At 38.4% G+C, this 10,278-nt stretch overlaps 1 protein-coding gene across 2 annotated transcripts in view; it reads left to right on the top strand.

The window, feature by feature from the left end:
* The window catches only part of NBEA (neurobeachin), a 743,995-nt gene that overhangs the window by 356,944 nt on the left and 376,773 nt on the right, over positions 1-10,278 (top strand). The gene's annotated exons all lie outside the window — the stretch shown is intronic.

The raw sequence follows: 10,278 nt of genomic DNA, 5'->3' as shown, positions 1-10,278 counted from the left end.
GTGTGTGTGTGTGTGTGTGTGTGTGTGTGTGTGTGTGTGTGTGTGTGACGGAGTCTTGGTCTGTCACCCAGGCTGGAATACATTGGCGCAATCTTGGGTCACTGCAACCTTCGCCTTCTGATTCAAGCAATTCTCCTGCCTCAGAGTCCCGAGTAGCTGGGATTACAGGTGCGCACCACCATGCCCAGCTAATTTTTGCATGACAAAAGCAGTTCTTGAAGGGAAAACGTATGATTGAAGTGATACATTTTTATTCAGAATGTTTTCGTAAGTCTTCTGTGTTCAGACTCTCTCTCTGTAGTCTCATAAAATTACTGTTTCCTTTTTGACAGTCTATTTTACCCTGCTTGCAGTACAAGTCTCTCCTGATTCATCACAGAAACTTTATGGTTCTGTAAAACTAATACTGTTCTAAAAAATTGTTTTTAAAAAAAGTTTTAATTTTACTGTATGTAGTTTAAGGTACATGACCCACGAATAACAGACCCCTACTCCACCACTGAGATCCACTGGTCTGAATCAACCACTTTCAACCCTTTTATCTGTCTACTTTGTTAGTAAACTATATTTTTGAAATAACTCTGTTATACTAATATTCTTGGTTTTTCCATTTTAAATATTTTTAAAGTATGTTATATATAGCATGTCACTCTTACAACACAGCCACTACCACCTACTAAAAAATATGGGGGAAAGTTTCTACTTTTGTGTGAGCATGTCCCCACTATAGCCATATCACAGTTTTACAGTGTGTCAGTATTTCTTATAAGTATCACCTGTAGCCGAACTATCCACCATTTCCTTCCCAAGATAACTATTTTCTTTTAGAGTGAATTGCCACTTTGCTCTTTATTTGTTCGCTAAGTTTTCTGGATGCCTATTAGTAAATTTGCCCCAAACTTTCCAGTAGAACTAAAAACCTGCTCTAACTCTAGTGCACATTAAGTATTCTCTCAGCCTCTGCTTAATCCTGTTTTGGTACTTCAATTAACAATTATTTGGAGAATTTCCATTGCCTCTGTCTTGTTTCAGTCTACCATTTCTTAGATATGAGTCTATCTCTTTTTAAATGTATTTTCTGAGAATATGTGTAGGGTTTGTCACAAGTTCTTTCTGTCTTATTGAGTGCTTTTGGTGGGTTTGCATTCCCCTCCTGCAGTGAGCTTGGGCTTCATCATAGGACTTTCTCTGGCCAGTGAATGTGGGCAAAGGGACATGTGTTACTTCTGGCTGGAAGCTACAAGAGCCAGGGCATGCTTAGACCCATTCTCTTTCCCTCCATACTGGCTGCCAACAGTGTTCCAGACAACGACAACATAGTCAGTATGACTCCCAGGATGACACCAATAAGGATGTAGAGCAGAACACAGACAGTAGACAGAATTTGAGCAAGACGTAAACTTTTGTATTTTAAGCCCCTGAGATTCAGGGACTAGCACAACATAAACTTGTTTCTCATGTTTGATATATTTTCTCATTTTGGCATAGCATACCATCAGTGGGTTCTTGAAAAAGAGTCAGTGATAAATTTTTATACGTGTGTGAAAATGTGATTATTCTATCTTCATATGTTACTAATAGTTTGGCTGCATAGTTTGTTCTGAGTATTCTGTTCATAATTTTGAAACTGGCTGATGTTAAACTCCCATATTGAGAAATTGGTATTCAGCTTAAAGTTACTTTAAATTCATATATCAAATGAAAGTATTTGATGTCTATCTACGTCAGGACAGGTGAGCAGGACAAATAGGAAGCAGGATAGACAGAAGATTTACTTTCTTCCATCTTCTAGTTTTGCTGTTGAAAAGTCTCATTCAGATTCCTGATTCTTTATATAAACTTTTATTTTTTCCTGTGAGTCTCTTTTCTTAACCCTGGTGTTCTAGAATTTAATGATGATTTACTTGCTAGGGTATATTATGTATTATATTATTCATTATATAATTATGTAATTATATTGTCATATAATTAAATCCTAGAAAATACTTGAAATTCCTTTGATAATTTCTTGATACAATGTTTCTCATTCACTCTTTCTAAAATTCCTACTTACTAGATAGTGACCTTTCAAAGGAAGATCCTCTAATTTCTTTGCCTCCTTTGTTTTCTCTCTCTGTCTTTTTGGTTGTACCTCATTATCTCTTTGTTCTATTTTCTGGGAGATATCTTCATCTCTTTTTTAATGTATACAGTATCTTCGTATATCCCAGTTTTATTACTATATTTTTTGGGTGTCGCTTCATTGTCTCTCATTCCTCCCAACCGTCACCTCCATTATCCCTTTCTGATATTGGCATGTGTCTTTAATACAAGGTTGCCAACAGGATCATAGGTAGTGACTTTGAAAGTAGTATTTGTGATTAAAGCGTCCTGTATCTTTCTGTTTTCCTGAGGCAGTGTATATATGTGGAGTGTTTTCTTTCAAATAATGCTATAATATTCTGCTTCTGTTCTTAAATTTTAATAGATCTTTTTCTGTCCCTTTCAATTGCCTCTTTTTGCAGTCCTAAAAATGTGAATCCTTTCCAGCCTAGGAATACTTTCTCAACCGAGATATTTGATCCTCTTTTTGTTTATACTTCTTAGGAGACTTTTGCCTAATGTTATGTCTTACTCAATATTTCCATGTAAATAATTCCAAATTTCACATTCTTTTTTTTATATATATACTTTAAGTTCTAGGGTACATGTGCACAACATGCAGGTTTGTTACATATGTATACATGTGCCATGTTGGTGTGCTGCACCCATTAACTCGTCATTTACATTAGGTGTATCTCCTAATGCTTTCCCTCCCCCTCCCCCCTCCCCACAACAGGCCTCGATGTGGGATGATCCCCTTCCTGTGTCCAAGTGATCTCATTGTTCAATTCCCACCTATGAGTGAGAGCATGCGGTATTTGGTTTTCTGTTCTTGCGATAGTTTGCTGAGAATGATGGTTTCCAGCGGCATCCGTGTCCCTACAAAGGACATGAACTCATCCTTTCTTATGCCTGCATAGTATTCCATGGTGTATATGTGCCACCTTTACTTAATCCAGTCTGTCACTGATGGACATTTGCATTGGTTCCAAGTCTTTGCTATTGTGAATAGTGCCGCAATAAACATACATGTGTGTGTGTCTTTATAGCAGCATGATTTATAATCCTTTGGGTATATACCCAGGAATAGGATGGCTGGGTCAAATGGGATTTCTCGGTCTAGATCCTTGAGGAATTGCCACACTGTTTTCCACAATGGTTGAACTAGTTTACAGTCCCACCAACAGTGTAAAAGTGTTCCTATTTCTCCACATCCTCTCCAGCACCTGTTGTTTCCTGACTTTTTAATTGTCATTCTAACTGGTGTGAGATGGTATCTCTTTGTGGTTTTGATTTGCATTTCTCTGATGGCGAGTGATGATGAGCATTTTTTCATGTGTCTGATGGCTGTATAAATGTCTTCTTTTGAGAAGTATCTGTTCGTATCCTTTGCCCACTTTTTGATGGGGTTGTTTGTTTTTTTCTTGTAAATTTGTCTGAGTTCTGTGTAGGTTCTTTATATTAGCCTTTTGTCAGATGAGTAGATTACAAAAATTTTCTCCCATTCTGTAGGCTGCCTGTTCACTCTGATGGTAGTTTCTTTTGCTGTGCAGAAGTTATTTAATTTAATTAGATCCCATTTGTCAATTTTGGCTTTTGCTGCCGTTGCTTTTGGTGTTTTAGACATGAAGTCCTTGCCCATGCCTATGTCCTCAATGATATTACCTAGGTTTTCTTCTAGGGTTTTTATGGTTTTAAGTCTAACATTTAAGTCTCTAATCCATCTTGAATTAATTTTCGTATAAAGCTTAAGGAAAGGATCCAGTTTCAGCTTTCTACTTATGGCTAGCCAATTTTCCCGGCACCATTTATTAAATAGGGAATCCTTTCCCCATTTCTTGTTTTTGTCAGGTTTGTCAAAGATCAGATGACTGTAGATGTGTGGTATGACTTCTGAGGGCTCTGTTCTGTTCCATTGGTCTATATCTCTGTTTTGGTACCAGAACTATGCTGTTTTAGTTACTGTAGCCTTGTAATGTAGTTTGAAGTCAGGTAGCGTGATGCCTCCAGCTTTGTTCTTTTGGCTTAGGATTGTCTTGGCAATGCGGGCTCTTTTTTGCTTCTATATGAACTTTAAAGTAGTTTTTTCCAATTCTGTGAAAAAAGTCATTGGTAGCTTAATGGGGATGGCATTGAATCTATAAATTACCTTGGGCAGTGTGGCCATTTTCACAATATTGATTCTTCCTATCCATGAGCATGGTATGTTCTTCCATTTGTTTGTGTCCTCTTTTATTTCACTGAGCAGTGGTTTGTAGATCTCCTTGAAGAGGTCCTTGACATCCCTTGTAAGTTGGATTCCTAGGTGTTTTATTCTCTTGAAGCTTGTGAATGGGAGTTCATTCATGATTTGACTCTCTGTCTGTTATTGGTGTATAAGAATACTTGTGATTTTTGCACATTGATTTTGTATCCTGAGACTTTGCTGAAGTTGCTTATCAGCTTAAGGAGATTTTGGGCTGAGACAATGGGATTTTCTAAATATACAATCATGTCATCTGCAAACAGGGACAATTTGACTTCTTCTTTTCCTAATTGAATACCCTTTATTTCTTTCTTTTGCCTGATTGCCCTAGCCAGAACTTCCAACACTATGTTGAATAGGAGTGGTGAGAGAGGGCATCCCTGTCTTGTGCCAGTTTTCAAAGGGAATGCTTCCAGTTTTTTCCCATTCAGTATGATATTGGCTGTGGGTTTGTCATAATTAGCTCTTATTATTTTGAGATACATTCCATCAATACCGAATTTATTGAGATTTTTTAGCATGAAGGGCTATTGAATTTTGTCAAAGGCCTTTTCTGCATCTATTAAGGTAATCATGTGGTTTTTGTCTTTGGTTCCATTTATATGCTGAATTACATTTATTGATTTGCATATGTTGAACCAGCCTTGCATCCCAGAGATGAAGCCCACTTGATCATGGTGGATAAGCTTTTTGATGTGCTGCTGGCTTTGGTTTGCCAGTATTTTATTGAGGATTTTTGCATTGATGTTCATCAGGGAGATTGGTCTAAAATTCTCTTTTTTTGTTGTGTCTCTGCCAGGCTTTGGTATCAGGATGATGTTGGCCTCATGAAATGAGTTAGGGAGGATTCCCTCTTTTTCTATTGATTGGAATAGTTTCAGAAGGAAAGGTACGAGCTCCTCCTTGTACCTCTGGTAGAATTCGGCTGTGAATCCATCTGGTCCTGTACTTTTTTTGGTTGGTAGGCTATTAATTGTTGCATCAGTTTCAGAGCCTGCTATTGGTCTATTCAGGGATTCAACTTCTTCCTGGTTTAGTCTTGGGAGAATGTATGTGTCCAGGAATTTATGCATTTCTGCTAGGTTTTCTAGTTTATTTGTGTAGAGGTGTTTATAGTATTCTCTGATGGTAGTTTGTATTTCTGTGGGGTCGGTGGTGATACCACTTTATCATTTTTTATTGCGTCTATTTGGTTCTTCTCTTTTCTTCTTTATTAGTCTTGCTAGCGGTCTATCAATTTTGTTGATCTTTTCAAAAAACCAACTCCTGGATTCATTGATTTTTTTGAAGGGTTTTTTGTGTCCCTATCTCCTTCAGTTCTGCTCTGATCTTAGTTATTTCTTGCCTTCTGCCAGCTTTTGAATGTGTTTGCTCTTGCTTCTCTAGTTGTTTTAATTGTGATGTTAGGGTGTCAATTTTAGATCTTTCCAGCTTTCTCTTGTGGGCATTTAGTGCTATAAATTTCCCTCTACACATTGCTTTAAATGTGTCCCAGAGATTATGTTGTGTTGTATCTTTATTCTCATTGGTTTCAAAGAACATATTTATTTCTGCCTTCATTTTATTATGTACTCAGTAGTCACTCAGGAGCAGGTTGTTCAGTTTCCATGTAGTTGAGTGGTTTTGATTGAGTTTCTTAGTACTGAGTTCTAGTTTAATTGCACTGTGTTCTGAGAGGCAGTTTGTTATGATTTCTGTTCTTTTACATTTGCTGAGGCGTGCTTTACTTCCAAATATGTTTTGGAATAAGTGCGATGTGGCGCTGAGAAGAGTGTGTATTCTGTTGATTTGGGGTGGAGAGTTCTGTAGATGTCTATTAGGTCACTTGGTGCAGAGTTGAGTTCAATTCCTGGATATACTTGTTAACTTTTTGTCTCATTGATTTTTCTGATGTTGACAGTGGGTGTTATAGTCTCCCATTATTATTGTATGGGAGTCTGAGTCTCTTTGTAAGTCTCTAAGTACTTACTTTATGAATCTGTGTGCTCCTGTATTGGGTGCATATATATTTAGGATAGTTAGCTCTTCTTGTTTAATTGATCCCTTTACCATTATGTATTGGCCTTCTTTGTCTCTTTTGATCTTTGTTGGTTTAAAGTCTGTTTTATTAGAGACTAGGATTGCAACCCCTGCCTTTCTTTGTTTTCATATGCTTGGTAGATCTTCCTCCATCCCTTTATTTTGAGCCTATGTGTGTCTCTGTATGTGGGATGGTTCTACTGAACATAGCAAACTGATGGATCTTGACTCTTTATCTAATTTGCCAGTCTGCATCTTGTAATTGGAGCATTTAGCCCATTTACATTTAAGGTTTACACTGTTATGTGAGAACCTGATCTTGTCATTATGATACTAGCTGGTTATTTTGCTCATTAGTTGTTGCAGTTTCTTCCCAGCATTGATGGTCTTTACATTTTGGCGTGTTTTTGCAGTGGCTGGTACCGGGTGTTCCTTTCCATGTTTAGTGCTTCCTTCAGGATTTCTTGTAGTGCAGGCCTGGTGGTGACAAAATCTCTAAGCACTTTCTGGTTTGTAAAGGATTTTATTTCTCCTTCACTTAAGAAACTTAGTTTGGCTGGATATGAAATTCTGGGTTGAAAATTCTTTTCTTTAAGAATGTTGAATATTGGCCCCCACTCTCTTCTGGCTTGCAGAGCTTCTGCCGAGAGATCTGCTATTAGTCTGATTGGCTTCCCTTTGTGGGCAACCCAACCTTTCTCTCTGGCTGCCCTTAACATTTTTTCCTTCATTTCAACTTTGGTGAATCTGACAATTATGTGTCTTGGAGTTGCTCTTCTCAAGGAGCATCTTTGTGGTGTTCTCCATATTTCCTGAATTTGAATGTTGGCCTGCTTTGCTATGTTGGGGAAGTTCTCCTGGATAATATTATGCAGAGTGTTTTCCAACTTGGTTCCATTCTCCCTGTCACTTTCAGGCACACCAATCAGACGTAGATTTGGTCTTTTCACATGATCCTATATTTCTTGGAGGCTTTGTTCATTTCTTTTTACTCTTTTTTCTCTAAATTTCTCTTCTCACGTCGTTTCATTCATTTGATCTTCAGTCACTGATAATCTTTCTTCCAGTTGATCGAGTCGGTTACTGAAGCTTGTGCATTTGTCACATAGTTCTCGTGTCATGGTTTTCATCTCTATCAGTTTGTTTATGGACTTCTCTGCATTGGTTATCTAGTTATCCATTCTTCCATTTTTTTTCAAGGTTTTTAATTTCTTTTTGCTGGGTACGTAGTTCTGTCCTTTTGCTCTGAGAAGTTTGATCAACTGAAGCCTTCTTCTCTGAACTCATCAAAGTCATTCTCCAACAAGCTTTGTTCCGTTGCTGGCGATGAGCTGCGTTCCTTTGGAGAGGGGAGATGGGCTCTGATTTTTTGAATTTCCAGCTTTTCTGCCCTGCTTTTTTCCCATCTTTGTGGTTTTATCTGCCTTTGGTGTTTGATGATGGTGATGTACTGATGGAGTTTTGGTGTGGGTGTCCTTTCTGTTTGTTAGTTTTCCTTCTAACAGTCAGTACCCTCAACTGCAGGTCTGTTGGAGTTTGCTTGAAGTTCACTCCAGATGCTATTTGCCTGGGTATCAGCAGCGCAGGGTGCAGAAGATAGAATATTGCTGAACAGCAAGTGTTGCTGTCTGATTCTTGCTCGGGAAACTTTGTCTCAGAGGTTTACCCAGCCATGCGAGGTGTGAGGTATCAGTCTGCACCTAGTGGAGGACGTCTCCCAGTTAGACTACTCAGGGATCTGGGACCCACTCGAGCAGGCAGTCTGTCCGTTCTCAGATCTCACCCTCCGTGCTGGGAGAATCACTACTCCCTTCACAGCTGTCAGACAGTAACATTTACATCTGCAGAGGTTTCTGCTGCTTTTTGTTTAGCTATGCCCTGTCCCCAGAGGTGGTGTCTACAGAGACAGGCAGGCCTCCTTGAGCTGCGGTGGGCTCCACCCAGTTCGAGCTTCCCAGAGTCTTTGTTTACCTACTTAAGCCTCAGCAATGGCGGGCACCCCTCCCCCAGCCTCGCTGCCGCCTTGCAGTTAGATCTCAGACTGCTGTGCTAGCAATGAGGGAGGCTCCGTGGGTGTGGGACCCTCTGGGCCAGGTGTGGGATATAATCTCCTGGTGTGCTGTTAGCTAAGACCCTTGGTAAAGCACAGTATTAGGGTGGTAGTTACCCGATTTTCCAGGTGTTGCATGTCTCAGTTTCCCTTGATTAGGAGAAGGAATTCCCTTCCCCCTTGCACTTCCCAGGTGAGGCAGTACCTCCCCCTGCTTTGGCTCTCACTAGTTGGGCTGCACCCACTGACCAGCACTGACTGTCCGACATGTCCCAGTGAGATGAACCCGGTACCTCGGTTGAAAATACATTAATCACCCGTCTTCTGTGTCGCTCACGCTTCGAGCTGGAGGCTGGAGCTGTTCCTATTTGGCCATCTTGGGTGCCCCCGTTCACATTCTTTTTTGATATACCGTTGCCACTGTAAATCCAACAAATTCAGACAACAGTGTTTGTGATTTTCCCCAAATGTATTCTTCAGTATTTTCATAATAATATTACCATTATCCTAGTCATCTACATTGAAAACTTAATAATTATTTTATCTCAAATTCTTTACATCAGCTCTTAAATTCAGATTATCATCTAGTGTTGGCATCTTTTCTTTGTAACATCTCTTATTTTTTATTCCCTATTTGAAATACTCATTTAGACGCCTAATATTTCTCTTGTGGAAAGGCATGTAAGAACAATCTCCTACAATTTCTTCTTGCTCAAAACTGACAAATTACTTTTCTAAAACGCGGGTTTATTGAATGAAGTCTTTCATTGACTTTCTCAAACTTTAAACTCTAATGTCCTTAGTGTAGCTCAGACTTCCTTCTACTGTTCTTCCACCAAAGGTAAATTAGTACATCTCATGGGCTGTATGCAGATTCCATATAATTTAGATTGATTCAAAGATAATTTACTCTGTGATTTTTTTGACAAGGCATAATGTGGGATGCAGATGTAATACCTAAATATGTACTCCGTGAAATATCTTACTGAAAAATCTTATTCATATTATAAGTTTATGGTGACTAAAAAGTCTTAGTGTACAAACACTATCACAGAAAATCATGTGTAAGAAGTTGTAAGAATCTAGTCTTCATAGTGGCATGGGTCTACTTATGTAAAAATCAGTTTTGTCTTTAAGTTAATATCCCAATGAATATGAAGTATTTCTGAGAAATGTACATATTTTGTAGGATCCTCATTTCTGATAAATACAGAATATAGAATGAAAATATTAAAGAGGCTTTAAATTTTGTAAAAATTTGGGAAAAGAAATTTCCTGTAATTTTTTTATACAGAATTGGTTTGAAAGTTTCAGTAAGTTCTGTACAATGGAATAGCAATCTTGTCATTTGGATAAATTTTAGTTAAAGATTATGATAGCTAGAACCCAGTGGCTTTGTACTATCCTCAAGTTGCCACATCTCTTTTCACTAGTTGTTGATTTTCTCTCCTTGGGAGATTGAGGATTTTTTCTTCTATAATGCAGCACACATTTACTTAGAGCAGAGAAGATTTACACACACACAAATACTTACTTTTGGGGACCATATTTATTTTCAGAATGAGTGTAATTTCTTTAAAGATAAAGGGATCAGGAGTGGAGTGAAGGGTTGATATAGAAACTGTGTTTTTTGTAAAACTGAACCCATGACCGGGGCAGCCAGTCACCTCTGTACAACCAACACCTTATTAGGAAAATCATGGGGAGGGGAACATATAGAGGAGGGCCATGACTGGTCAATAAAGATTTTTCTGTTAAAATGCATTAGGGAACTTTGGGGAGTATTTACTTACAGAACCATTGGAAGGGATATAATTTTCAATCCAAAACACTGCTTTTTACCAGATATATATGCACACACACATATATATATATTTAAAAC

Source organism: Piliocolobus tephrosceles, chromosome X, assembly GCF_002776525.5.
Source record: "Piliocolobus tephrosceles isolate RC106 chromosome X, ASM277652v3, whole genome shotgun sequence".
NCBI lineage: Eukaryota > Metazoa > Chordata > Mammalia > Primates > Cercopithecidae > Piliocolobus > Piliocolobus tephrosceles.
Note: the sequence above shows the minus strand (reverse complement) of the source record. Positions and strands in the feature narration are given on the sequence as shown.